At 40.7% G+C, this 26,919-nt stretch overlaps 1 protein-coding gene and 1 pseudogene across 1 annotated transcript in view; one reads left to right on the top strand and one right to left on the bottom strand.

The window, feature by feature from the left end:
• Positions 1 to 21,055: 21,055 nt before the first annotated feature.
• Positions 21,056 to 23,509, bottom strand: LOC140502559 (complement component 1 Q subcomponent-binding protein, mitochondrial pseudogene; annotated as a pseudogene).
• Positions 23,510 to 23,906: 397 nt separating this feature from the next.
• The window catches only part of PLEKHG4B (pleckstrin homology and RhoGEF domain containing G4B), a 323,118-nt gene continuing 320,105 nt past the window's right edge, over positions 23,907 to 26,919 (top strand). Inside the window, exon 1 of the mRNA XM_072605293.1 lies at positions 23,907 to 24,133. The gene's annotated coding sequence lies outside the window, so the exon portion shown is untranslated. The remainder of the gene's footprint in view (positions 24,134 to 26,919) is intronic.

The raw sequence follows: 26,919 nt of genomic DNA on the forward strand, positions 1-26,919 counted from the left end.
GACGAAACCCAGTTTATTCTTTCAAAGATCTTCTCTCCAAAGTAAGAGGCCTTAGATGTATCCTGGATTTCAGAAATGTGATTATGGAATTGTCTAAAATGGTGCTTATACCCCCAAACAGATATATTAAATTCACTTTTCTCTTTTACTTTCAGTTTAAGTAACCAGAGACAATAAAGGCAGGGAATATGCATGATGGAGAGAAGAGAGGGAAGGGGATGGGAGGGGAGAAGAGAGGAACACTACTGCTACTCTTTCTCCTTTAAGTAAAAGAAGCTGTGGTCCAGACAGGACTATATCAGAGAAATCTCAAATTGAGAGCCCCAGCTCTGAAGATTTACACACTGGTTGTTGTCCTTTGTTCTCGAAGAGGACGAGAATGAAATCACTATGCTAGAGTCAAGTTTAATGTGTCCAGTGATCAGACTGATAGAAACTCCAAATGTTTTACCACAAGTCAGGAACAAAAACAGACACACACATAATTAAGTATCAAGAATTAAAGAATAATGATTTTATTTTTATTTTTCTCCTCTTAAAAAACGTTTATTATATATTATTGTGACCATGACCCAATAAGTGGGGAAGCAGACTCAATTGGGAGGGACAGAAGGGGACTGGAGAAATACAGATGTCATTCTACTTTTCCTGAGTGAAGGTTATGAGCAGAGAGAGAAAAATCCCTTAAAATGGACTTGACTCATTTGCACCATTAGAGCAGGAATTCTTCATCTCAAGTCTGTGAACTTTTTTTTAACTATTTTGATTTCTTTATTTAAATATGATTTGTTTCCTTTGTAATCTTATGTATTTTATTTTCTGCATTTAAAAATATTATTTTGAAGAGGAATCCGTAAACTTCACTAGACTGTCAAATGGGTCCATAACACAAAACAGGTGAAAGTCTATTAGATACTATTAGAGTATCTCTCAGACTGGTTACATTTATCCCCTGTTGCTGTGTCTCTCTCTCTCTCTCTCTCTCTCTCTCTCTCTCTCTCTCTCTCTCTCTCTCTCTCTCTCTCTCTCTCTCTCTCTTTCACACACACACACACGTCTCTCTCTCTCTTTTATCTCTCTTTCTCTATACACACACACACACATATATAGACATACATATATGCATGCATATATAAATATATATCCACCTAATAATACTTCCAATAATTAGACTCTGCTCCCAATTACATGTATGCTTCTAACAATTTGTCGTCTTCCCCTTTCAAATACCTTAAAAATGAATTTCTCATTGTCCTATATAGTATAGATGTCTTTTCTCCTTTAGAACATAAGCTCTATGTGAGCAAGGACTGTCTTATTCATTGTCTTTGTTTCCCCCAGGACCTCACACAGTGCCTGGACCATAGGAGATACTTAATAAATACATATGGATTGATTTTATGTGAATTTGATCTGCTTTAGCTTTTTTTCCTGACTTCATCTTTCTGAATACTCTTTCTGCTTCTGCATATAGTAAGTATATAGGTCTCAATGCAGGTGGTACACAGAGTGCTGGGCCCAGAGTCAAGAAGACATCTCCCTGAATTCAAATATGACCTCAGAATCTTACTATCTGTGTTACACTATGCAAGTCATGTCACCTTGTTGGCCTCATTTTCCTCATCTGTGAAATGAGCTGGAGAAGGAAGTGACAAACCACTCCAGTATCTTTGCCAAGAAAACCCCAAATGGGATCACAAAGAGTCAGGTACAACCAAAATGACTGAGCAGCACCAACTAGATGTATGAAGATAGCTATAATACAGAATATCTATTTATATAATGTATAGGTCTATATGTATAGAAATACCTATAGTATATAAGAATCTATGTATCTTTAGATCTACATGTATATTCATATATCTGGAGACAGCATCCATGTTTTACATCTCTATCTCCCTGTCTCTATGTGTGTGCATATGTGCATGCACACTTGTGCATGCGCGCACACACACACACACACACACACACAACATTGTGTTACAGTGGAAGGAACACTGACTCCGGAGTCAGAGAATTTGGCCTCAAACCCTGCCTCTAACACTTGCTGCCTTTGTGACCATGGACAAGTTGCACATTTGTTTAATTCCTGGTTAAGTTAAAAAAAAATGGGAAGGGGTGCTGAACTAGATGGTCTCTGCGGTTCCTTTCAGCTCTAGCTCTATGATTCTATTGACTGAAGGCCTATACCATGTATATTTTCCCGCAGCTATTTCCTTGAAGCTGAAAGGTGGCTTTTCTGGGGCAGCTTTTTTTATTTTGTTTCACTGCGTAAAAGTCTTTGTCTCTTTCTTTGAAAAGTTCTGACTGGGCTTTTACCGTATCTTTCTAAATTTAAAAACATAACACTCGGTTTGCACAGTTTAGGCTCATCTGTTGTCTAAAGACCCTTTCCATCCCCCACAGGCAGGCCAAAAAAAAAATATTCACTGTACAAATACTCACTTAAAAGGGAGCTTAAGCATCGCTTTTACAGAGAGAGCCACATGACCTTTGTTCAAGTTAATCCTCGCTTTGCAAAGCATAAGTCTTCTTTCTGCTGTACAAATGCCCCCAGCCAATCACAGAGACCCACATTCAGACCTTCCCGGGACACCTTTTGTGCTTTCTTTTCTCAGTAGCCTTGGGATATAAGGGAGTCAAGTATTTGGGAGCCTGATAATTGCATGTTGTTCTGCTTAATGTCAGAGCTCTGCCTCATTCTCTTCTTTCGGCTCGTTTCCCCAACTATTCTGTCTCCCTCCCCTCTTCACATACACATAGATCTTGAGAGAAAAAACAAGGAAAATGTTTTCCCTATGTATCCTCCTCCCCCCTTTTCTATCTTTCTCTTCCCTTTGAAGCAGCATTTGCTGCTGCCAGCAGAGGCCTTTCTGATCAGAATGAGTTTAGTCCCTGCCAGGACAGACAGGGAGTTAATACATTATGAAGCAGCCATCCATGAAGTTCACTAAACCCTTCTTAAACCTTTTTTTTTATATTTATAGCTTGAACCACTTCTTAGAGTAATAGATTCTGTAAATGTACTACCTGTCTTGTGAAGTAGCCTATCAGACTGGCTGGACTTGGAGTCAGAATACCTGGTTCTACCCAGGTTTCTACTTAGTGACTGTGTGACATGGGGTAAACCATTTCCACTTGCTAGAGTAAAAATGTCTCCTCATTAGTAAAATGGGAATAAAAATTCCTGCCTTGCCTATTTTACCAGATCAATACGAGGATCAACTAAGGTCATGAATGTTCAAGTACATTTTAAATTGAAATTGCTTTACCCATGTAAGGCATGATTCTTGGATTTATGATAAAATTATGTCATTTAAATTATCCATTTTCTACGTGATTGCTCTAACACCTACTGCACCAGGACTTGAACTTGGGGTTGGATGTGTCTGTCAGTGGGAGAGGCAGAGCATGGAGGTTAGATCTTATTCTTTTGGCAGCCAAGATTCTACTTCCTGGATTCAAAGAATATATAAATGAGTTAGGATGTAAAACCTACGACTTTTTCTTACTCTTTGCCTTCTTCCAGTGCCCTACCTATTGTGGGTTTTTAATAAGTACTTATTTGTACCAAATTTTAAATTTATCATGTTGAGGTAAGAATAGAACTTATCTCTATGACATGATCAGAGAACATCATAGGACATTAGCTATGGATGGAATCAGGTGCCAAAATGGAGCAGCTAGGTGGTGCCATGGATGGAGAGCCAGACCTGGAGTAAGGAAGATTCATCGTCATGAGTTCAAACCCAGCCTCAGACACTTACTAGTCATGTGACCTTGAGCAAGTCACCTAACCCTGGTTGCCTCAGTTTCCTCATCTGTAAAATGAGCTACAGAAGGAAATGGCAAACTACTCCAGTATCTTCACCAAGAAAACCCCAAATGGGGTCATGAGAAGTTGGACATGACTCAAAAACAACAACAAAGGTGGCAGAATGTGTGGTAGAGACAGTTAAGTACTGCAGGTAGTCAGGAAGTGTTCATATTTGGGCAGCTTTAGTTCTACTACCCAACTTCCGAGGGGGGAAATTAATTTCATAAATGTGTTGCCCATTGAGTAATAACAGTATGTCAACAACAAAAATAACGACATGTTTATACAGAACTTCATGGCTCCAAAGAGTCTCTAACACCTTTTTTGATTATAGCAACCACCCCAAGAAGTAGGTAGTACAAGAATTGTTAGTCCCATTGTACAGATGCTGAAACTGAAGATTGGGAAAGGTCACATGATTTGCCTAAACTCTTGCAAAGAGCAAATGGCAGAAACAGGGCTTGATGAGGTGTTTCTGATTCTTAAAACAGTGCTCCTCACTTTATCATGCTGCCTCTCAAGAGAAAATAAATGCTTTTTATTTGCTTTTCCTCCTGTTTTCCATGTCTTTCCTTGGTAGCAAATGAGGATGTATGGCATGTATAAGGGTGTGTAAGGGGTATATAAGGCACACGAAACAGGAATCTTAATGCCAGTGAGATAGGATTGACTGGGACAAGTACTTGGAATTGGGATTGAAGCCTATAAAATGGAAACTGTGCTTCAGAAAATGCTTTCCTTCTAAGTGTCTCTTTTCATAAATGGATTGACTTGTCCTCACAAAGTCTTTAGATATAGAAATAATTTATCATGTTTCTTTTTTTAACTCATTTTTTGATGCCTTCATTTCTGAAAATGTCTCTCCCCCTCCACTCAATGAGCTATACATTGTTTTAAAAGAGAAAGAAAAAAAGAAATTCAGTATAATCAAGAAACCTATCAATCATCCCCATAGTTTTCCATGTCTGCAGAGAAAGCAGGAAGGTCTCATGCCTCTTCTTAACCCAGGAAAAACAAAATAAAACACCACCATGACTTTATTTAAGAGAGTGTAGGGAGGTAATTTGAGCATTTTACAGCTTTAGGGAAATGAAAAATAGGCTTGGCTAGTTTTAAACTTTTAAGTGCTTTTCTTGAGCTCAATTAATAAGTGATTTATACTTAGAATCAGAGATGAAATACTGTGCAAAGGAAAAACACTTGAGACTTTGAAAAGAAACAAATTTTAGAAAGAAAAATTATACCTGGCTCTTGCAGAGTCTTGTCTCCCTTAGGAATTCAATGTGTGTTTAGGAAGTCTATGTTCAGTTGTTGTTCAGTCGTGCCTGACTCTTCATGACCCTTTTGGGAATTTTCTTGACAAAGGTACTGGAGTGATTTCCCATTTTCTTCTCTACTTATTATACATGTGAGGAAACTGAGGCAAACAGGCTTAAGTGACTTGTCCAGGGTCATGCAGCTAGTAAGTATCTGAGGCTCAATTTGAATTCAGCTCTTCCTGACTCCAGGCTCAGTGATCTATCCACCCAACCACCTAACTGCCCTAGCCCATGTTCAGTGATCTATTAAACAATGATCCACCTTGGCTGTGGCAAATTTTTTTCTGTGCCACCGCACTTTTACTACGGGCAGTCCTTGCACTGTAAGACCTATGAACCTCACAAATAGACTCCTATTCATCTTTTCCCTCCCTGTGTCCTACTTCTCCTATGTCCAGTTTTCTCCTTCTTCTTGGGATCTGGAACCCTTCCCCATGAACCACTGAGGGCCAGCACACTGAAGCTATAGAAGACAGAAGGTCATTGATAGAGAATTTTGATATTCTTCTAGTCTGCAGTATAGTTTTATTGAGAAGCACTCTGCTGTAGTGTATCCACCTAACTCCTTAAATAGAAGAATCACAGAATCTTGGAATTCAAAGGGACCTCTGAGGTCACCTAACCCAAGCTGTATCTAAGTAAGAATCCTCCCTGCAGCATTCACTATGAGGGAGCAGCTAGTCACTGTTTGAAAACTTAAGAGTCTCTGGTAACTCATTGATGCCTTCGGCTGTTGGGAGGTTGTTTATTATACACAGAGCCAAAGGTGAGGCATAAAACAAGGAGCTATGTGCTTGCCGAAGGTGTTTGTCATTGTGATTGAGGAGGTCTAGCACAGAGTCCAAGGTGAAGAGGGATTCACTCCCTGGGCATGGCGAAGTCTTCTAAATAAGGAGTTTTTAATCTGTCATCTATGGGACCCCCAGAGGTCTGTAAATAGATTTCAGGGGATTAAACATGGATGAGAAAAAAAACCACATCTTTACTTCAATATAATTGGTTTTCTACCTCCCAGGGCTGCTGTGAGGATCAAATGAGATAATATTTATAAAGCTTTGTAATATTTGGAAAAAACATAATATTTGTAAAGAGCCTGGCACATAGTAGGCACTTGTTTAATAAATGCTTGTTTCCTTTCTTTCTTCTTTCTTCCATCAGTTCAAATCAATAAACATTAAGTCTCTATTATGCGCCCAGCTCTATGCTAAGTGCTAAGTATACAAAGAAAGACAAAAATAATCCGTGCTCTCTTGGGGCTCAAAACTACATACAAACAGGCTATACACAGGATCAACTGAAGATAATTCAGAGGGAAAGCACTAGCATGAAGGACAGTAGGAAGACTCCTTTAGCTGAGACTTAAAGGAAGCCAGAGAAGCTAAGAGGTTATCATGTTAAGGGCATTTCAGGCATGGGAGACAGCCAATGAAAACAAACAGAGCCCTTCAAATACTATAGATTTTATTTCATGCATTTAATAACATTATTGGGCAGCCAGATAGCACAGTGGATAGAGTACTAGAAGACTAGAGAACCAAGAAGACTCATCTTCCTGGCTTACTCGACTTACTAGCTATGTGGCCACTTAACCTTCTTTGCCTCAGTTTCCTCATATATAAGAAGTGAGCTAGAGAGGAAAATGACAAACCACTCCAACACCTTTGCCAAGAAAACCCCAAAAAAGGTCATGAAGAGTCAGACATGACTAAAAAGTGGCTGAGATGGGCATAAATAATATTCTCAGAAGACATCTAACCACAGGCTTCACCAGTCTGCCAAAGGGGTTATAAACAAGGTTAAGATCCCCTGTCCTAGATGTTCCTGTTTGTAGATGACTTTGTGCTGATTGTGCTGTATCAAGGCCCAAATATCATAATCTCCTGAAATAAAGGGTTAGACCTACTAGGAAAGACAGAAGATAGACCAAGTCAACAAAAAGTACCTCTTGCCCAGATTACAACACACGCTTGGAATAACAACCAATGGAGCCTTTCTGTCAGTGTGCATGTGTGAGACAGCTCAGATGGCCATTGAGTTGGGCCCAGAGTTATACAAGAGAAGTGGAACAGTTTGGATTGCCTTTAGGAAACTGCAAAGCTCTTTGGATGACCTCAAATTTCCTATGAAAATTCTTATGAAAACAAAGATTCACCTTTTTAATATCAATATTCTACCAATGTTGTGGTCTGGCAGTGAAACATAGGATTCAACAGGCTCTGAAGAACTAAAAATAAATAATATACCAGAGTACAAGGGGGAGAGGCTCATGATGGGCAACCAATGAGAAACCTCAAAGAAGAACCGAAACCATAATGCAAGATGTTCATCAAGTAATTATATAGCCAGGGTGAGAAATTAGAGGCAGCTGGTGTGTTTCACTGGTGGCCTTGGAATGTCAAGGGGAAGGAAAGAAAGCCCCTAGCACATTGGACAGATCCCATGCAGTGAAACTGTGGGAGGACATGGACAAAAGTCAATGAAGATGGGCAGGTATGGATGAGTACCGCATGATAGAAGGGAACTCCTAAATCTTTGACATCAAAGGTGTTTAGTACAGTACCTGGAACATAGTAGATGCTGAATAAATGTTTATTGACTGACTGATCATTGCAGTATTTAAGAGCGCTAAAATCTACCTCTTTTCCTCTTTCACCCGTCACTCAGGAGTTCTTCCATCTTACAACAACCAGAAGAAGTATAATTTCTCTTGCTAAATCAGGAAGCTGGTGGTGGCACAGTGTGTAGGATACTGAGTTGGAGTCAAGGAGACCTGAGTTCAAATCTGACCTCAGACACTTATTAGGTCTATGATCTGGCCAAATCTACCTCAGTTTCCCCAACTATAAAATGTGGATCATAGTAGCATCTATCTCTCAGTGTCATGGTGAGCATCAAATGAGATAATTTTAAATCTCTTAGCACAGAGGCCAACACATAGAAGGTGCTTAATAAATGCTTATTCCTTTCCAAACAACAGTTTGAAGACTGCTATCTTTTCTCTCCTCCATCTTCTTATCTCTTGGCTAAATATCTCCAGCACTTCGTGTGCAGCATGGCTTCTACTCTCTATCATTGTTTGGCCTTCCTCCACATGTGTTCGAGCTTATTGATGTCCTTCTTAAAATGCACCTCTTAAAATCCAACAAAGTTCTCTAGATGTGACTTGATCAGGGCAGAATGCAAGCTAGACAACTAAGAGGAAAATGTTAATAAAATAAATCTGTACTCAAGTACAGTGATGCCAGGAAGTGTTTACTGGAGGCCATTATATCCCTACAATAAAAACATCATTTTGGCTTCTTATTTTACTTGAAATCACACTTCAGATATATGTTATGATCCCTATTAATACTTTGAGGTGTCTGTGCTCATTAATGAGGGGAGAGGATGTTCACACCAAGGTGCCCAACAACGCTTTCCCCTGTGAGACTCTTCCATGCCTTCCTATCAGTCATCCACAGGAGATACAGCCAACATGCTGAAGCCTTCTTTTAGATCTCTTCATATTACACAGTTGGGCCTGACTCTTTGTGACTCCATTTGTTGTTCTGTTTTTGGCAAAGATACTGAAGTGGTTTGCCATTTCCCTCTCCAGCTCATTTTATTGATGAGAAAATGGAGGCAGACAGGCTTAAGTGACTTGCCCAGGATCACTCAGTTTGTTAGTGTCTGAGGCTAGATTTGAACTCATGAAGATGAGTCTTACTGACTCCAAGTCAAGTGCTCTATCTATTATGCATTCCAGAAAACTGTGTATCTTCTATTCAGGAAGTTCTTCAGTGTTTCAAGAATGGATTTAATAAAATCCAACAAGATTTTCTTAAGTGTCTATTATGTCCAAGTCATGGTGCCAAGCAAGGTCTGCTCTCATAATTCTGACAGGGCTAAGGTCCATGGATGGATTTTGGAGTATCTATGTCCTTTGACAGGAAAAAATACATCTTTATTTTTCTCTAATATAGAAATGAAATACGGCATGTCCTTCGATTATGATATTTAAAAAAGCCAATTTAGAGAAGAGATCTATAGGTTTTACCAGATTGTTAAAGAGGTTGATGACACAAAGGTTTAAGGACCTTTGTTCTAAGGGGAATACAATAGGTATGCAGTTCAGTAAATATACAGCAATCAGAGGAGGGAGAGAAAAGTAGTGAGGGGTAAGGAAATCAGGACTCAATTTTGAAGGTAATATATGAACTGAGCCCTAAAGGAATTACAGATTCTAAGATGTAGAAGTGAGAGGGAGATGTATTCTAGGAATATGGGAAGGAGTATTGTTTGTGCAAAGACATAGTAATGGTAGATAGAATGTTGAGTTTAGAAAGCAGCAAATGAATCAGACTGGCTGGAAATAAAGTTGCATGAAAAGAAATAATATGAAATGAGTTCAGAAAGGGAAGCAATATCTAGATCATGGAGGAATTTAAGTGCCAGACATTTTATCTTACAGGCAATAAGAAATCACTGAACATGACCAAATAGAGGCGTGACATAGATCTGTTTTAGGAACATTTGTTTAGTAGCTGTATGGAGGATAGATCAGAGAAGGGGAGACACTAGAATCATATACCATTTAGGAAGTTATAGCAATATTTCAACAGAGAAGAAATAAGATCTTGGGCTGGGATAGTGACTGTATGAATGGACTAGATATAAGATGACAAGAGTTGACAAGATTTGACAATTGAGTAGATGTGGGGGATAACAGAGAAGGAAGAGTAAAGGATAAATGAATGAGTGAATGTCAAAACATTTATTAAAAGTTAGGAACCATGTTAATTTCTGGTGATACAAGTATGAAAGTGAACATTGTCCCTGCCCTGAATGAGTGTGCAATCTAATTGGAGGAGACCACACATGTGGTGGCAAGGGAGGAATATTTTGTGTCAGAAGGTCCTAGAGGTGTTAAGTGGAACAATAAGGGAATAGACTGACATATCCTTTCTAGAAGCAATGACAGGGTTGATTGTATGTAACTCAAGAGAAAGAAAGGCAAGAAATGGGGATTAGAGGCTACAGGTTGTGGTGCTTGGTGAGAAGATGGCCAGGTAATGAAATAAAGTGAAAGTTGTAAAGTTTAGGAACCTGGATAATCTGAATGATAGTGGTTTTCTCAGCAGAAATAGGGAGGTTTGAATGAGGGGTGGGGGTTTAGAGAGAAAAATGAATTCTGTTTTGGACATGTTGAGTTTTAAATGTGAATAGGACCTCCAGTTAACGTCCAGAATACAGTTAGATGTTCAAGGCTGAGCTCAATAAATGTTTACTGACTGCACTTGGCTAGAACGTTTGCCAAGTGCTTGATGCTGTGCTTAGAAGGCTGCTGCTGTTCCCTCTACTCCCAAGGGTTTGGGGTGGGGGGTGGGGAGAGAGAGACATGGTAAAAGAAAATGAAGGGGGATGGAACTGTAATTTCATTGTAATTGGGAGCTGACGATGAGAAAACTTCTTCCACCAATACATATGGTTAAACATTGACAAATCGTAGTCTGAGAGAGTTGCCTTCATTATTGAAAAGTTAAGAGAATTGTCCAGGGCAAGATAGTCAGTACATGTGAGAGACAGGTCTTAAGCTTAGATCTTCCTTCCCCTGAGACCTGCTCTCCCTCCATTAGGCCACGCCCTCTCACAGGAAAGTGGTAATTAAAGAAAAAGCTATAGGGTCCCTAATATTTTTTTTTTTTAAAGAGGGCAGATACCTTCATTTCTGACCAGATTATGCAGAGCTAATCTTTTCAAACTCTGACCACAAGCAGTAAGTTTTAGGTAAAATGATCAGAAGTGGTGACACAAAGCAAGTCAGAAAATTAGCTAGGTCACTGGGAAGATTTTAAGGAATGTAGCACCATAAATTGAGATTTAAGACAAAAATTTTCGCAATGACTCTAAAGGTCTTCTGGGGCACATGGCAAAAAGAATAAGATTATAGCCTTTGTCCTCAATCTTGAGTTATATAGTGTACATTTTGCTATGTGGCTGCTGCCTTCCACCCTAAAGTAACTGCATTTTATTGAAGAATTTGGCAGATAGTTTTTTTAAAAAACATTTGGTATAAGCACAGTTGTACAAATAAAGTCATATGCTTAAATACTTATATTGTCTCAGTGTTTTTTATAAACAGTTTCTTGTTACACACACTTCAGCAGCAATGACCAGTGCCAATGACCAGATCAACTCTAGGTAAATTGGGAAAAAGGTCGTCAGTGCCCTACCCATTGTCCTTCCATGCCCTACCCTATCCTGGATGCCTATCTTCCCAATGATCTCATGTTACCCCCAACTGCTTATTACTTCCCCTTAGTCCCCTCTACAGATATTGTATTGCATAAATCTTACGTGAACTCTTCCTCCCTATCTTTTAGATTTTTCCTGTTTTTACCATAAAAATTTACTTTGTCTATATCTAGCAGTGTGACACTAAATGTTTAACAGCCATCTCTCTGTGAGAGTTAGAGGGAAAAGCGAGAAGGGATCCAGTTCTGGGGATGTATACAGAACACATTTTTTATGTTTAATTTGCATTATTAACATTTTATCCATTACTTTCTTAAGTCTAGACAATCAATGAAATGATAAATCCAACCCTGATTTATAATATTTTCAGATTTCCAAGGTATAAATGCTCAAGTGAAAAATTTAACAATTGGCAGGCTTATTTGAGCTTGCTTTACCCACTATGTCCTATTTCTTCACAGATAAGACCTCAACTCACTAAAGCCCTAGGAAACTCCTCCTAGTTCCAGAGTATGTGTCAATTAGCTGTTAATGGCTTAATGTAGGCTATTTGCATTTTAACTGGAATCTCCAAAAGATCTGGTGCCTTAATTCAGAGGAATAAATCTCTTACGGTCTTTAAGGCACTAAGGTAGTGGAGGGGGTTGGGTGGAAGGGAGAAGGAAGTTATCTTTGAGAAATTTATTTCAGTGCAACAAAAGCACCCTAAAAGAGACTTTTGCTGAAGTAACTCTTCTAAGTTGATGTATGTTGCAATAAATTCTGGCTTCAGGCAACAGGAGTGGTTTAAAGGGCCTATAGAGTCAACATCAGACCCTTGAACAAAGCTTAGCTCTATACTAACTCATCAATATCAACAGCTCTCAAGTCAGAGCCCTGCCTTTAACTACCTGTTTATTTAGGTAGTTTGTTCTCACAAGGGTCAACTTCTACACACTTCCAGAATTCTTCAAGACTGGGAAAGAAGTGCAGGGGAAGCATTAGTAGATTACATTTCAAACATGAGACTTTTACCTCTAACAGAAAGAAATGGCTGTCTTTGTTCACTATGGGGCCCACTTGGGTACCAAGTAGATTTTCAAAGGAAGGTAGTTTACTTCAATGGGCAGAAGATTATTAAAGATCCATTATACTTGCCCAGACTAGCTTTCTCCTTATTCCCTCACAGTTCCAAAAGGTTGTCTTGCTTATATCCTCATATTTGGGTAACATAATCCCAGAAGTCCGTGCACCAGCAACACCATTGGCTTCCCTTTCCTGGGCAGACTTCCATAAAGGATGTTCAGGTTGCTTTGTCATTTACGTTGAAGGTGCTAATGGAGGGGTGGGCAGAGGTAAAATGCCTATATAGCCCTATCAAGCTTCTCCAGATAATAGTGAATGCCGACATACTCCCTGGCCCTATGGAATATGACCCAAAGCCCCACTGCCTCAAATATATTTCCCTCACCTCCTGTCACAATTCCTGAATTTCCTGCTGTTGGAATCATTCTGTGAGAGCCTCTACAAGGCATAGGTAATTTCATTGAGTTTCCAGCAACTTTGGGAAAATTCTTGACTAGCTAGCCAACTAACAGATCCATGAACATTAGTTTACTCTTTAATTCATTACTAGAGAGGTGAAGGCCCAGAAAAACAATGGAAACTTCTGAGTGAAAGAATTTTACTTTTATTTCGAAGATTTTTTTCCCTTTCTCCTCCAATAAAAATATCTTTGAAGGATGAACAAAATGCTTAAGATGTTATTATATTGTTATGTAGAGCAATGATTTCCAAAATTTGCACAAACTAAACATTCATTCAAAACTCTCAGAACATCAGAATATTTCAGCACCTGTAGGCTAGGAATAGGAAGGAGGAAAAAGAAGGTGGTTTAACTGCTAAATGCTAGAGAAAGATTTTTATCTTATCTTGCCTTTTGCAGGTATTATCATTTTAATGAGAGAAAGAAGAAACCTTCAGGACTTTCTTTGGGGGCTTTCTCCTGTTGACTTTTGATCTAGACACTGGTTGGGCATGTTCCCTTCCCCCTGATTAGGTCTCAGAAGGATGGGAATAGAGTTTACCCTTGTAAACTACATTTCTAACCTCCAGCCCTTGAATCTCTTGACTGTTTTTCCACCTCCATACTTAAAGGCCTTCTCACTCTGGAAGTTCCTCTTCCTTGGAATGGTGAGTTCCTTCTCCAGTGTCCATATAAGGAAATATCCATTGTAGTCATGGTCATGTCTTACCTGGCTCATTTTTCCACCTTGCCAGATCTCCTCCTCCCCTTCAGCTCCTTTTTATATATTGTCTTCTTTCATTAGAATGTAAGGTCCTTGAGGGCAGGGGCTTTCTTTTTGTTTATGTTTGTTTCCTCAGATTTTAGTATAAATTCCTGGCACATAGTAACCTCTTAAAGGTTTTATCTAGTCCAGTCTAAGCTTCTGGACATAGGAAAAGAGATGATTGACTTGGAATGAAAAAAGTTCAGAACTGAGAGGCAATCAGGGAGCTAGACTGGGCAAATCATCAAGAAGAGGCTAATGAGTGAGTGGGGAGAGGGTGGAAGGTTGGAGATTATTTCCAATGAGGGCAGAAACTCAAGTTTTGTCAGAGGTTAGGGAGTAGCCCAGTTAGAAGATATGGGAGAGTGGTCAGAGAAGCAAAACTCGCATTCTGAGCTCTCTGAGTTGGAGCAATGCTAGGTGATAATGAGGTCTGGGGTGGGACTATGTAATTGTGAAGCTATAAGAGAATAAGAAGGAGATCTCCAGGATCAGGAGGATGAGAAAATCAGAGGTTAAGGTGTTCAGTGAGTCATCAACATGGATGTTGAAGTTGCCAAGAATTACATCAGAGTCTCTAGACTCCTCTTTAGGGAGGAAAAATGTAGGAAGCAGGTACTGAAGTCATCTAGGAAGGTGGCATTAGGCCTAGGAGTAGGTGCCCAATAGCGTCCAAGAGCTAACAAGAGAGATACCCCCAGAGGGTGAATACTTTCCCATTTGGGCAAGGAATTTAGAAAATGAATTTCCTCTGGGAGAGGGTAATAGAGACTAAAATATTCTCAGTGGGAGCCAGATTTTAGTTAATGCAAGGAGTTGGGGGAAGTTGGGAAAATGAAAGAAGTTTATTCCAGGTTGTGGGAAGTTTGTTCACAGTTGAAGGTAGTTTCCGGAGGGCAGTGGAAGGAAGTAGCAGGTGGGAAGTGAGGGAAAGAATAGTCAGGATGGAATAAGTGTGTGTTCGTCCTTTGTTGCCAAAGAAGACCATGCCATCAGAGAAATAATGACATGACTTGCACTTGACTTTGTTTTGAGTGAGGGAGGGCTGTGCAGGTCACCAGCCTCACTTCTCCTCTAGAGCCATCTGAATCCAGTGACCAGACATTCATCAGGATGACTGGAGATGACCCAGGATGAGGCAACTGAGGTTAAGTGACTTGCCCAAGATCACACAACTAGTGAATGTCAAGTGTCTGAGGTGAGATTTGAACTCAGGTCCTTCTGACTCCTGCACTGGTGCTCCAACCACTGCACTACTTAGCTGCCCAGTCAGCATGGAATAAATGAAAGCAGGACGGATATAAAGACCTACATAGAGGGAAAGGGGATGGATGGGGAGAGATTTGTGCCCAAAGCAGCAGTTGGGGATAAGTATGACAAAAGAATTACAATTGGAGAGGAAAATGAGCCACAGATTAGAGGCAGAAGGAGAGAAGAAATATAGAAGCTGATGCTGATGGATCAGGAGAAAGCAAAGGGAGAAAAGCCAGGTTTTGCTACAGAGAGGACGGCCAACCAAATTCATTATTTTTTCACAGTCATTCAAAAAAATTTATTAAGTAACTACTGTGTGTAGAGCACTCCAATAGGTGGAAGGGGAAACAAAGTTTAGAAATTACACTATCCTGGTCTTCATGTCGTTACCCTCATACAATCTAGTAGAGGGATAATAATAATATACAGTATAGAGGCATCATTTGAGGGAGTCTGGACTGGTGGTTACAGTAGTGTTTACCCCTTATCTTTTATCTGAGAATTGTAGCCTTAGAGAGCTACTTAGTAGACTGTTTAACAGGGATGGGGAACCTGTGACCTTGAGGCCATATGTGGCCCTCTAGGTCCTTGAGTTCAGCACTTTGACTGAATCCAAACTTCACATAACAAATCCCCTTAATAAAAGGATTTGTTCTGTAAAACTTGGACTCAGTCAAAAGACTGTACCCTTGGACCTAGAAGGCCATATGAGGTCTTGAGGTCACGGATTCCCCAACCCTGGAGGAAGAACTTGCTCATGGGCACACCCACGTGACAGAGACAGGACTTATAAAAAAAACATCTCCTGGGTTAAAGATATGATAGTTTTCACAATTTAGGACCTTCCTGGTAGTAGGACTATGAATTCAGAGCTCGATGGATTCTTTAATCTATGTCTCATATTGAAATAGGCATCTCACCTCTTGACACAGAGGCAATGGACTAGAGGTGCAGAGTGGGACACTCATTTTCATCTATAAACATGAAAGGGAAAGGAAAAAGAATTATCAAAGTTCTGTATCCTGAAGTAGTTACAAGTGTACAAGAGAAAGGAATAGTAAACTTTGGAATAACAACACCTTAGCCAATTTATTTTTTTATTAATTCATTCACCCATCAACCCACCCACCTATCCATTCATCCATTCATCCATCCATCCATCCATCCATTTGTTCATGTTTACTTGTAGAAGCACAGAAGGAGCAGAGGAATCAGCACATTATGGAACATACCAACTATAAAATAGGTGAATTAAAGGAACAGAAGGAATCATGAAGTTTTTGCTTTGCTAACTGACAATGCCAACAGAGTGGAACCAAATTCAGTAAACATGATTGACTATCCAGAAGTCATGATCTGGGAAGACAGATAGCCAAAATTTCCATAGCACTTCAAGGTTTGCAGATTGCTTCACATATATTATTTCCTTTTGACCCCACAATAATACTATGAGGAGGATACTACTACAGGTGTTATTCAACCTATTTTGCAGATAGGGTATGACTTGCCTGCCCACAGCAACATGACAAGGAAATGTTTAGAAAGATTTCAATTCAGTCTTCATGTTTCTAAGTCTAGAATGCCAATATCCACCATGTTGCACAGACCCTCTTGTGTATAAGTCTTTAGTGAATTAGTGGTACAAAGTGCTAAGTGAAGTCTGAAAGTGGAAAGGTCTCTATTGATTGAGAATGGATGAAAGTCACAGGGGAGACCATTGTTAGTAAACATCCACTTATTGCAACCATAAGATGTACATCCCATGAGCCTGAACTTGTTTCTTGATGATATGAAGAATTTGGAAAGCCTCCAGAAAAATCTATAGTAAAAGCAATTGCAAGTGCAGGAAATAATGTAGGGACACTGAAACTCTGTGGTAAAACTTGATGGGGGATAGAGTTGCATATCACTTCCTTATATGTTAAAGAATTTCACCAAGGTAAAATAAGAGGTGATGATTTTTTTTAAATGCTCCCTTTTTTGTCATGGGCTTGCCCAACATCAACAAACACAAACATTTCTCCATGCAAAGAAGAGAAAAAAAATGTAGTGAATCCATGAATCTTCATTATGTTCAGCTTGTTTTTATAGTATATATTAAATTGAACATAGTTGGAGCAATATTTTCTTCCTTGCCTGTGGCCCCTACTGTACTTTCTTCTGCTCTTTTCATCATTGACACTCTTCTTTTCCTTTTCTTTTTTTTAGGAACACTATTATCACTACTCCCCATTCTATCCCCACAATTCTCAACTGCCTCTATAGAAAATAAAAGCCCTCCTTTGTAGTAAATAAGTACAAGCAGAGCAAATTTGCACCCTAGGTCATAGATGAAAGTGAATGTCCCATTCTGCACCTCCAATCCATTGTCTCTATGTCAAGAGATAAGAAGCATGCTTCATTATCAGTCTCTTGGAGTCATGACTTACTATTGCATTAAATCAGAATTCTTAGGTCTTTTAAAAGAGTGGTCTCTTACATTATTGTAATTATTGCATATATTCTCCTATTGCCACTCACTTAACTTTGGATCAGTTCATTTAACACTTTCTCCATTTCTCTTAATCCAACCCTTTTGTCATTCCTTTCTGCACAATAATATTCCGTTGTATTCATATACTATTGTATTCATATATCATTCATATATTATGCGGTCATTTCCCAGGATGGGCACTCACTTTGTTCCCATTTCTTTGTTACAACAAAAATGCTTTTTTGATCATAATTTTTTTAAACAAATGGGTCATTTCCTTCTGTCTTTGATAAGAGTTAAGGACCTTAAAATATCTCAGTGTAAAAAAACTGTTCGTCTTAAGGGGATGTAAAAGATTCTACCTCCTCTTACTCTACTTGGGAATTTTTAGTCTTAGTTTTAAAATACCATGTACCTCAGAATGTGATTAGGGAACTTTGGGCAAAGTTCCACTTCACCCCCCTTCAGAACACCTGAGTGATGAGTCATTAAAGAGGAAAGGGGATGTGGGCAGAGCTGGTAACCTGAGCTGGTAGACTTAATCCTTCACTGAACTCAGGATGTGCCAGGCTAAGGAGCCATAGAATCTCAAGGAGGAGCAATGGAGGTGACTGAAAGGTCAGTGCTGGGCAGATTGAAAAACAGAGGAGGAATCTTTGGGACCCAGAAAGGAAAATGACTTCTTTTTCTGAGAGGTCAGGGGCCAGAATAGGACCCAAACGTACCTGCAAGTGTGGAGTAGATGTGTAGTATAACCAGAGGGGCACAAGAAAGAGAAAAGAAGCAGGTGGTGGGAGGGGGTAAAGTTTCTTCCAGACCTGGAGGCATTGCCAACCTGACTATCCCTCAAACTGGGAGCACCCTTCCTGAGGGAAAGAATTTAGGGAAAGTCACAAAGCTAGAAGTGCACTTGGGACTTGGCAAAAGTTTGATGTTTGTGTGATTGAAAACTGAGGAGGCACCAGGTGAGACATCTTGTGGTTCAAAAGTCAGGCATGAGGAAGGATGGAAAGAACTTCGTTTATACTCGGCTGAGCTCATGGCCACCAATGAACTGTTATAGAAGCAGAGACCCTATGGGAAAGCATGGACCTCTGCTTTTCCCCTTTTATCCCTGTAATGTGGCTTGGAGCAAGCTTGGATCGCTTAATGAGGAAGCACCCTGAGGGACTTGTCATGGGCATGCCCAGATCGCCTAACACCTCCCAGGCGGAAAACAACTTCTTTTGAAATATAGTCAAACCCTGGTTGCTTCTTAACCAAAATTCCATTGAAATTGTTAGACTAGATTTATATCGAACATAATATTGCCATCTATGGTGTATTTTATTTAGTCTCAAATAGAACCTTTCTCCTGAATAGCTTGTTAATTCAAAAAGTGATAATGTTGCTTCTACATTAGTGAAAGCCAAGTGAATTTTGTCTTTGATGGATGTTTACTACTCTTCCTGCCACATTCTATGGCTGTGAATTACAGACTGCCCCACAAGACTCACAGCTACAGGTGACTCAAAGGACAATAATCAACGTGAAGGTGGAATGCTGAGCATATGTTACTAATCAGCAACTTGAGGATGTGTGCCAGTTGACAAATCAATGGGTGACAAATGAGTGGCTAAGTCAGCCATGAGTCTGACTGTGCATATATGTGCTTTTCAATGCAAACTTTTCTTTCTTCATTTTAGGTCTCTTCAAAAGGGCTATGGAACTTGCAGATACTTGGACACATAGTGTGTAGGAGCCAGCTTGGAAGCAGCTCAGGAGAGTCAATTATTTAATTTTCAGTGTGAGCATTTGAACTTCAGAAATAGGAAAACATTGCAAATCAGGGCTCCATTTATTGTTTTGTTGATTTCTAGATTTAAGAAAGTGATGAAGAATAACAAATGTAATTATAGCAGCCTATCGTTTATATAGTGCTTACCATGTGCCAATCATTCTACACAGATCTCATTTAATTCTCACAACAACCCTGGGATGTAGATGCTCATGTTAGTCTCATTTTAGAGGAGGAAAGTGAGACAGGTTAATTTATTAATTGACTCATCCAAGATTACACAGCTAGTAATTGCCTGAGGCCAGATTAGAACTCCTGATGCCAAGCTCAGCACACTATGGACTTCACCATGTAGGTAGTAACGCAGATTAAATTTAAAAGTGTGTGGTGACTACATTTTTCTTCTTGAAGAGCCATTTGTTAAACATTTAGCAGTATACCTCTGAGTGTATGTGCATTCACATGTCGGTGTGAGTGGGCAGATGAGTGGGTGGATGTGGTTGTGGGTCTGAGTGCGTACCCTTTTGAATTCTGCTTCTAACATATACTGGCTTTATGACCCTGGGCAATCATTTAGCCTCTTGGTACTCCAGCTGCCAATGTATATTGGTAGAGTAGATTCTATATCAATGAACACACACACACATATATATATATGTATGTATATGTGTGTGTATATATACACACTTTTTTAATGTTGCACATATATTCTGTACACATATATTGTACATTGTATAGCATATTTAATATATACTACTACTTATATTTTAACATATCACATAGATTATATATGTGTATATGTATATATCATGAGGGGAATCACTGTTTATACACACACACACATACACAGTGAAGCCCCTTACAAAACTAAGGGCATAACAAGCAAGTAAAGATTTCTACATATACATATATATAAATGTATTTATGCAAGTTTGTGTATATATGTGCAGAGAGAAAGGGAGGGGGGAAGAAGAAGAAAAAGGTGGAGAAGAAGGAGAAGAAGAGAAAGAAGAAGAAAAGGGAGAAGATGAAGAAGGAGAATGAGAAGAAGAAGAGGAAGAAGGAGAAGAAGGAGAAGAAGAGGAAGAAGAAGGAGGAGAAGGAAGAGGACCAAGAGCAGGAGAAGAGGAGGAGGTGGAGGACTCTGCTTATTTATATATCCTTAGAGAGTTATGTATATCTATATAAGCTAAAGGACAACTGCAAAGTCACATAAGCATGTCCCCTCTTTCTCCCATGGTGTGCTGTATACAATAACATATAAAGCAAATAACAGGCTAGACAAGCCCCTCCTCCCTTCAGCCCTTCCCCAACTTGTAATGGCCAAATGCCCTACAGCATAGATCTTGAAGGTCTAGGAAACGAAAGCCAGCAATCTCAGGAGTGGGGCCTTTCAGGTATAAAGTAACTGAGTCCAAGCCAGTGTCTTCATTGCTCTGTTCACCAAAGCACTTTGCTCGGCTTAGAGCAGTGTGGAGTGGCAATGATGTGGGAATTATGGCCCCCTGGGGTATTAGAAGAGCAAGCCTGAATTGGAGAGGTATGATAGAAGCAGCCCCATCTCATCCTAGACTGGGTGACTATGAGTCTATGCATCCAGTAGGTATCTCTGGCTAGAACTTCAATCAAACACACATAAATGGGTGTGGTGCTTTACTTCCATGTTTAAGAGAACACAGTGTTTAAAGTGCTGTGAGAGATGGGAGGTGGTGAAAGATATGCATAGTGCCTGTTCTCTCTAGTACAGCCCAAAACATGAAGTAAAAGCCATTATCAGTTACAGCATAGCCCAGGGGCTTTTTTATTTTATTCTTTTATAGGAGTCTAAGCAGTTTTATTTCTCATCATTGAGTGGTGGCGTACAAAAATGCCAGCAGAAGAGTGAAAATAAAAATGGGTGAGGTAACATGATTTATGTCTGAAAGTATTTTATTAAACTTTATCCATGATAGCTTCTAGACAACTGTTCTTTTTTAAGGACCAGTGAGTTCAACATGGGGTCTTGCAGGCTCAAGTCTCCCCGCTGACACTTGGCAAATCCTTTCGGATTTTCCAGAAAGTTGATGCATTCCTGGTATTCCAAGGCCATGCTGCACTTGATTGGTTCATGTACAAATGGATTGACTACTCCTCAGTCATCCAGGAAGCCCATTGAGAGATCACAGGGCCCAGTCCAGGAAATGTGTGTTCAGCATGTCGTTTGTGTTCTTCTAGTCAGACTCACTGGTGGGCTGAAAGCTAACTCCCTGATTGATAAGCTGTCACTCTCCTCTTCTTCCTGTCTGACATCATCCTTTAGATAATAACAGTCCAATCCTTCTTGGTATCATCTTCCACAAGCTCCACCACAATTTTCAGAGTTGTTCAAAGTTCAGGTTCTTTCTCCCCTTCAGCCTTTTGCCCCTCTGGTGTCTCTTTCCAAATGTCAGAGGGATACTTTAATATTGAATGGGATCATGATCCTCTCACCAATTAATCTCTAGACTAACTTGGCTTCTGTCATTGCACACACAGTTCCCAGTCCCTGGATATCTTGAGGAAAGCTATGTGTTTCTGATTATTTTTTCTCCTCTTTAATTTCATCTGTCAGGAATTCTGCAAAGGCCTTGTCCCCCTTGGTATGAACCCCACCCCCTATGTGTGCATGAACGTAGGCTATGAAATCAAAGAATCTGGCTCTGAATCATGACTTCTGCCACTGATCTACCTTTGAAACCATGAGAAAGTCATTTAACCTCAGTCTCATAGGTTAGTTTCCTTATCTATGAAAGGAGGGTTTTAGACCAGACAACTTCCAACATCCCTTCCATCTCTAAATGTATGATCTTTTGATTTTGTGAACTTAAATGTCCAGAAAAAGAAGTGGGCTGTTGTTGCATTGAGGATGAAGGGTAGCAGATTCCTGAAGCCTTTAACTTGTATTCTCAAAATAGATTTTAAAAAAAGCCGCAGACCACCAACACATAAAGGGTTTAAGAAACTACATGGATTAAAAATATGCAAGATGGCATGGATGTGATATAATCCACACTGATGGAAGAAATAGCCATATTGATTAGATCACAGATCTGAGTATTAATATTAACAATTTCTCTGGTATTAATAATTCCATATCATTCCTGCTTGATGTAAATATTGAAATTAATATCAGCATCAGGTAGCTTGTAAATCTGAAACTTATTAGCTTGTATTGTGACTATCAACCATTATCTGTACCTGAGGGTCTGCCCAACTGACTATTCAACCCAGCTGAGTCCACCTAATTTCAAGGCCTTGATCATCCGCAACATGACCCAGAGAAGAATTTAAGATGTGATAAGTGAAGCTTTGGGAGTAGATGAGATCATGAAAGGAGAGATTGTTAGAAAGAGAGGAGAGATCAGGACAGAATCTTGGGGAATGCCAAGATTCAGGGGGAACACTGGAAGACTTTGATGTGAATCTTGGTTTTGCAATTAGTTGTGTGACCTTAGGCAAGTCATTTAATCTTTTTTAGACATCGCCTCAAGTTTCTTATTAAAATCAATTCAATAAATATTTGCTAAGTCCCTATCATGCGCAGGGCACTGCATTAGGCAAAAGAGGATGAAAATGTAAAAATGGGACATTCTATAAAAATGAAATCCCTTAGTGGGAGGGAGATAACATGTAGACAAATAGGTATAAAGTACAAAGTAATTTTAAGAGGGAGTATTCGTGTGGGGTGCTCATCTGTAAAATGGGAGATTATCTCCAAGGTCTCTCCTACTTCTAAATCCTCTGATCCCTAGAGAGGAAAGAAGCATCAGTGGAGGAGAAAGAGGAATGGTCAGATGAACCTTGGAAGCCAAAGGGAGGAGAAAACTTCTTACTGGTCAGCAGGTGTAGAGGTTCAGGAGAAGAGGTCTGATAAAAGACCCAGTGACTTTGGCAATTAAGAGGTCGTTGGTGACCTTGGAGCAAGCAAAGAAAAATAAACTAAAGTGAAAGTCCATGAAGATAATTCAAAAAGGGATGAGAAGCAGAAACTGTTAAAAATGGTATTTGAGACGACAGATTAGACATTGATTCTTTTATGACAAAAGCTGTTCTCTATGTGCTGTTTTTTCCCACCTCCTTTTTTGAAGTAGAGAACTTTCTCTGTTTTCTTAGGGAGGTGGAGGGACACCAAGTCTAGAAAACACAAGGTTCTCACTTTCCTAGGTATTTTGGTCTCGTCTGGACTCATCCTTCCTTGCCTACAGCCATTCAGATCATATCCCGCAGCTAGCTAAATTAGTGAACATAAGAGACTAGCAGGGCTTGCCCCAGGGCATGTTTTCCAGAAAGAATTTTCTGCCACTTTAGATAGACGGGACTTTCTTTACCCAGAACCAAGCCTTTCATCTTCCGGGCTTCGAGGAAGCCCCAGTTTGCCTGCTGTTCAGGGACTTGGAGAAGTCCAGTTCTCAGTCTGAGCTTCCCCGGCGTCCGACTCGGCTCCTCCGGACTATGAAGCCCTGTCCCTGCCCTGTCCCCAGCCTTCAGCCTCTGGCCGGGAGGAGGCACGTCCACCGCTTCAGGTCCAGCAGGAGCAGGTGGAACTGGCGTTTCCTAGCGCCCTCGCCCTCTTTCCCTCCCTCCCTCGCGACGCATCTTTCGCCTTCCCTCCAGGGAGTGGGTGAGCCTGGGGAGGACAAGGAGGAGGGGTTGTTGCTGGCTGCTCTGCCTGCCTGCCTGCACCCCACCCCTCCCCAGCCCGCCTCTTTCCGTGTCCCCTCCTCTTTCCCATTCATTCCCAGGCAGTCCGGGGCCCCGCAGGAGCAGCGAGCGCAGCAGCGGCGGCGGCTCTGCGGGAGCTCGGGGCCACGGTGGTAGCTGCTGCAGGGGCCCAGCAGGTGGAAGGAGGAGGAAAAGGAGGCGGCCGGTAACTGGCAGCGGTGGCGCCTGGGAGGGGCCGTTTCACCTGCCCCGGGGCTGCAGCGGCGAGATCAAGAGCGAGCCGGGCGAGTGTGGGGAGCAGCTCTCCAGGTAACGAATAACTGCGAAACTCCGGAGTCCCGAGCCCAGCCGAGAGCTCGGGGAGGGAAGGAAAGAGTCCGCAGGCTCTGGGGGCAGGGCTCAGCTGGGCTGGGCTCGGCAGCCCCCACGATCCCAACCTGGGCACCGCCTGATTGGCGGGGCTGCGGTGGGTAAGGAGAGCCAGGGAAGGCGGGCAGCAGATCCTCCCTTTGTTTGCGCCAGGAGGTCTCGGCTCCCGGGAGGCGGAGACGTAGGGGGCTGGACGCAAAAGTTCGGTGGTTTGCTTTTCCCCAACTTCAAATCTCTTTTCAGAGTGAGCTGTTGAGCACCCCAGGCGGGAGCACGTGACTGAAAAGGGCTCCTTGAGGCCAACTGGAGGAGGCCAGCGTGTGCAGTGGTCCCTGGGGTGATGAGCAGGTAGGGAGCAGAGACAGGGGCTGTGTGTGTGTGTGTGTGTGTGTGTGTGTGTGTGTGTGTGTGTGTGTGTGTGTGTGTGTGTGTATTTTATGGAGACTGTAGATAGCCGGAATTCCCCTAGTGGGGAAATTCACCTGTTGCTAGGAGTTACACGGAAGTGACGGTCTAAGTCGGTGGCTCTTTTTTGTGACCAGGGTTAGCAGAGATGTCCAAGGTTCGGGGCTCGCGCTACCTTTGGTCCTCACTTCTCTGGGGTGGACCATAGCCCGTACTAGTCGCTAAACTGATATCTGCTTGTTTCTTAACCGCTTTTCCATAACTCAACGAAGGTTGATGAAGTCATCTGTATAAGATAATTTCTTTATTAACCAGATCAAAGAAGACTCAGCCAGAATGCGCCCATTCCCAAAACAATCACTTCATTCTTTTTCCACCTGATTAAACCCCAAGTTTCCTTGTGGGTCTAGGGAACAGAAATGGCTGAATAGGAACTCCGGGGTTGGGATTTCTGAAGGATAGCCGTTTCAGAAATGGGAACTCAACTTTGGAAGGCAGGCCTTGGAGAAATGGTCCCCAGAGCAATTTTTAAACATTGCAAAGCAAGCTTATTTCATTTTAGGACTCCTTTATTTACTTCGTAATGGTTATATATTTAGGAAATTAGGGAAAGACTGTGGGGTGGACTTATGTCTTTTTTCTTACGTCCTGAAAGAAGAGGTGCTGGGATACCTGGACTGATTAACAAGAATCAAGGATTATGACTCGTTTACAGGCAATCTCAGACTTTAAAAAATTTCTTTGTGTAGTAGTGATGGCGGGGAAGTAAGAAGGGGAAGAGAACAAGGGGTATTCTGAATCAGGATCTTCTCCCGCCCCCAATCTGTCTTTTGTCCCCCCCCCACTCGGACACCCAGGGAGTGATTGACTTAGAGAGGTTGCATTCTTTTATACAGCCCTCTCTTATGTAAATGCCGTGCCTATCTTCTCTTGTGGAGAGTTACCAATCTAGGATTCACTGACCGCCTCCTTCTCTAGTCTCTCACCCATGCCTTGGAGAATATTTTTTCCTGGTATCCTGAGTTGGAACTTGAAGTGCATTTTCTAACTGAGTGATACTCCAGTACCTGGAATTTCATCCATCCTTATACTCTCTCCACACAAGCAGATCATGTGACTTTGCCTTTAGTAGTCAAACTTTCTGAATAGCTACGGCCAAAAACAGAAACAAAAGCTCATCAGTTGGTTGCCAACCTTCTGATGATGAACTCATCAAAGTAGAGAGGTTGAGTGAGCTTCCCTAACAGTCACATAGGTGTTTGCTGGCTAAATGGCCAAGAGTGTAAGCATATGACTTGGTACAACTCCTGTGAAGCATTATGTCAGAGAACTAGACTTGGAGTGAGGAATTCTTGGTGTCGAATACAACTAACACTTTTTGAACTTTTCCTGGGGCAGCTCACTGGTGGTGAGCATCAGTGTGCTAACTGTAAAAAGGCATAATAGTATCTTCTGTACTTACCTCTTGTGAAGTTCCAATGAAATACTCCATGTCAGTTATATTTCAGGCAGCCCAGGGAATATATTTATAAGATATACTTAGCATATTTCAGAGACTTCACAAATATGTCCAACCCAGTGAGCTTCATACCACTATGAAGCAATAGTGCTATGAGAACAGTACTTCTAGCACAAGGGAGTTGAATAGGCTTTTGGGTACTGGCCTAGAATGACCATAAGTAGCCATCCTAAGATCCTATAATCCTCCCCAGTCAGAAATTATTTAAATCAAGTTAAGAATCCTTCTGTCTGTTCCAAATCATAATAGCACTTTCTCCCTATCTCTCTTAGGAATGTAGTAAAGTCTTTTTTATTGCATTCATTTGTATATGCACCTCATCTTCCTTATTAGATTACAATTCCACCAGAGCAAGGATCTATTTATCAGTTACCTTTACATCTTTACTTAATTTTTCAATTCAGTTTCAATTCAATACTTAACAATGATTTCAATTCAATTGTACAAATGCTTACTAAATGTCTCCTATGAATAAGACATGGTGCTAGGTGCTAAGTGTTCAAGGATAATATCTGTCCTCAAGGAGCAAGATGTGCAAGATGCCTTACATACAGTTGGTGCTTAATAAATGTCTGTTGATGCTTTTTCTGACTAATAGTATTATTTCTATGGGAAAACATTATGAGTGTCTAAAAAACTTGCTTTAAAATATAGCAGGACACTGGTTCAGAAAGTTGTATGCTGATTTCTTTTGCAAAATATGTTGAAAAGTTGGGAGGCTTTCTTGGGTAAGGAGATAAGTAACTGGATGCATTTTAAATTCACATATTAAACAAGTTTTATAGGCCAGAGAGGTGAGGAG

Source organism: Notamacropus eugenii, chromosome 4 (genome assembly GCF_028372415.1).
Source record: "Notamacropus eugenii isolate mMacEug1 chromosome 4, mMacEug1.pri_v2, whole genome shotgun sequence".
NCBI lineage: Eukaryota > Metazoa > Chordata > Mammalia > Diprotodontia > Macropodidae > Notamacropus > Notamacropus eugenii.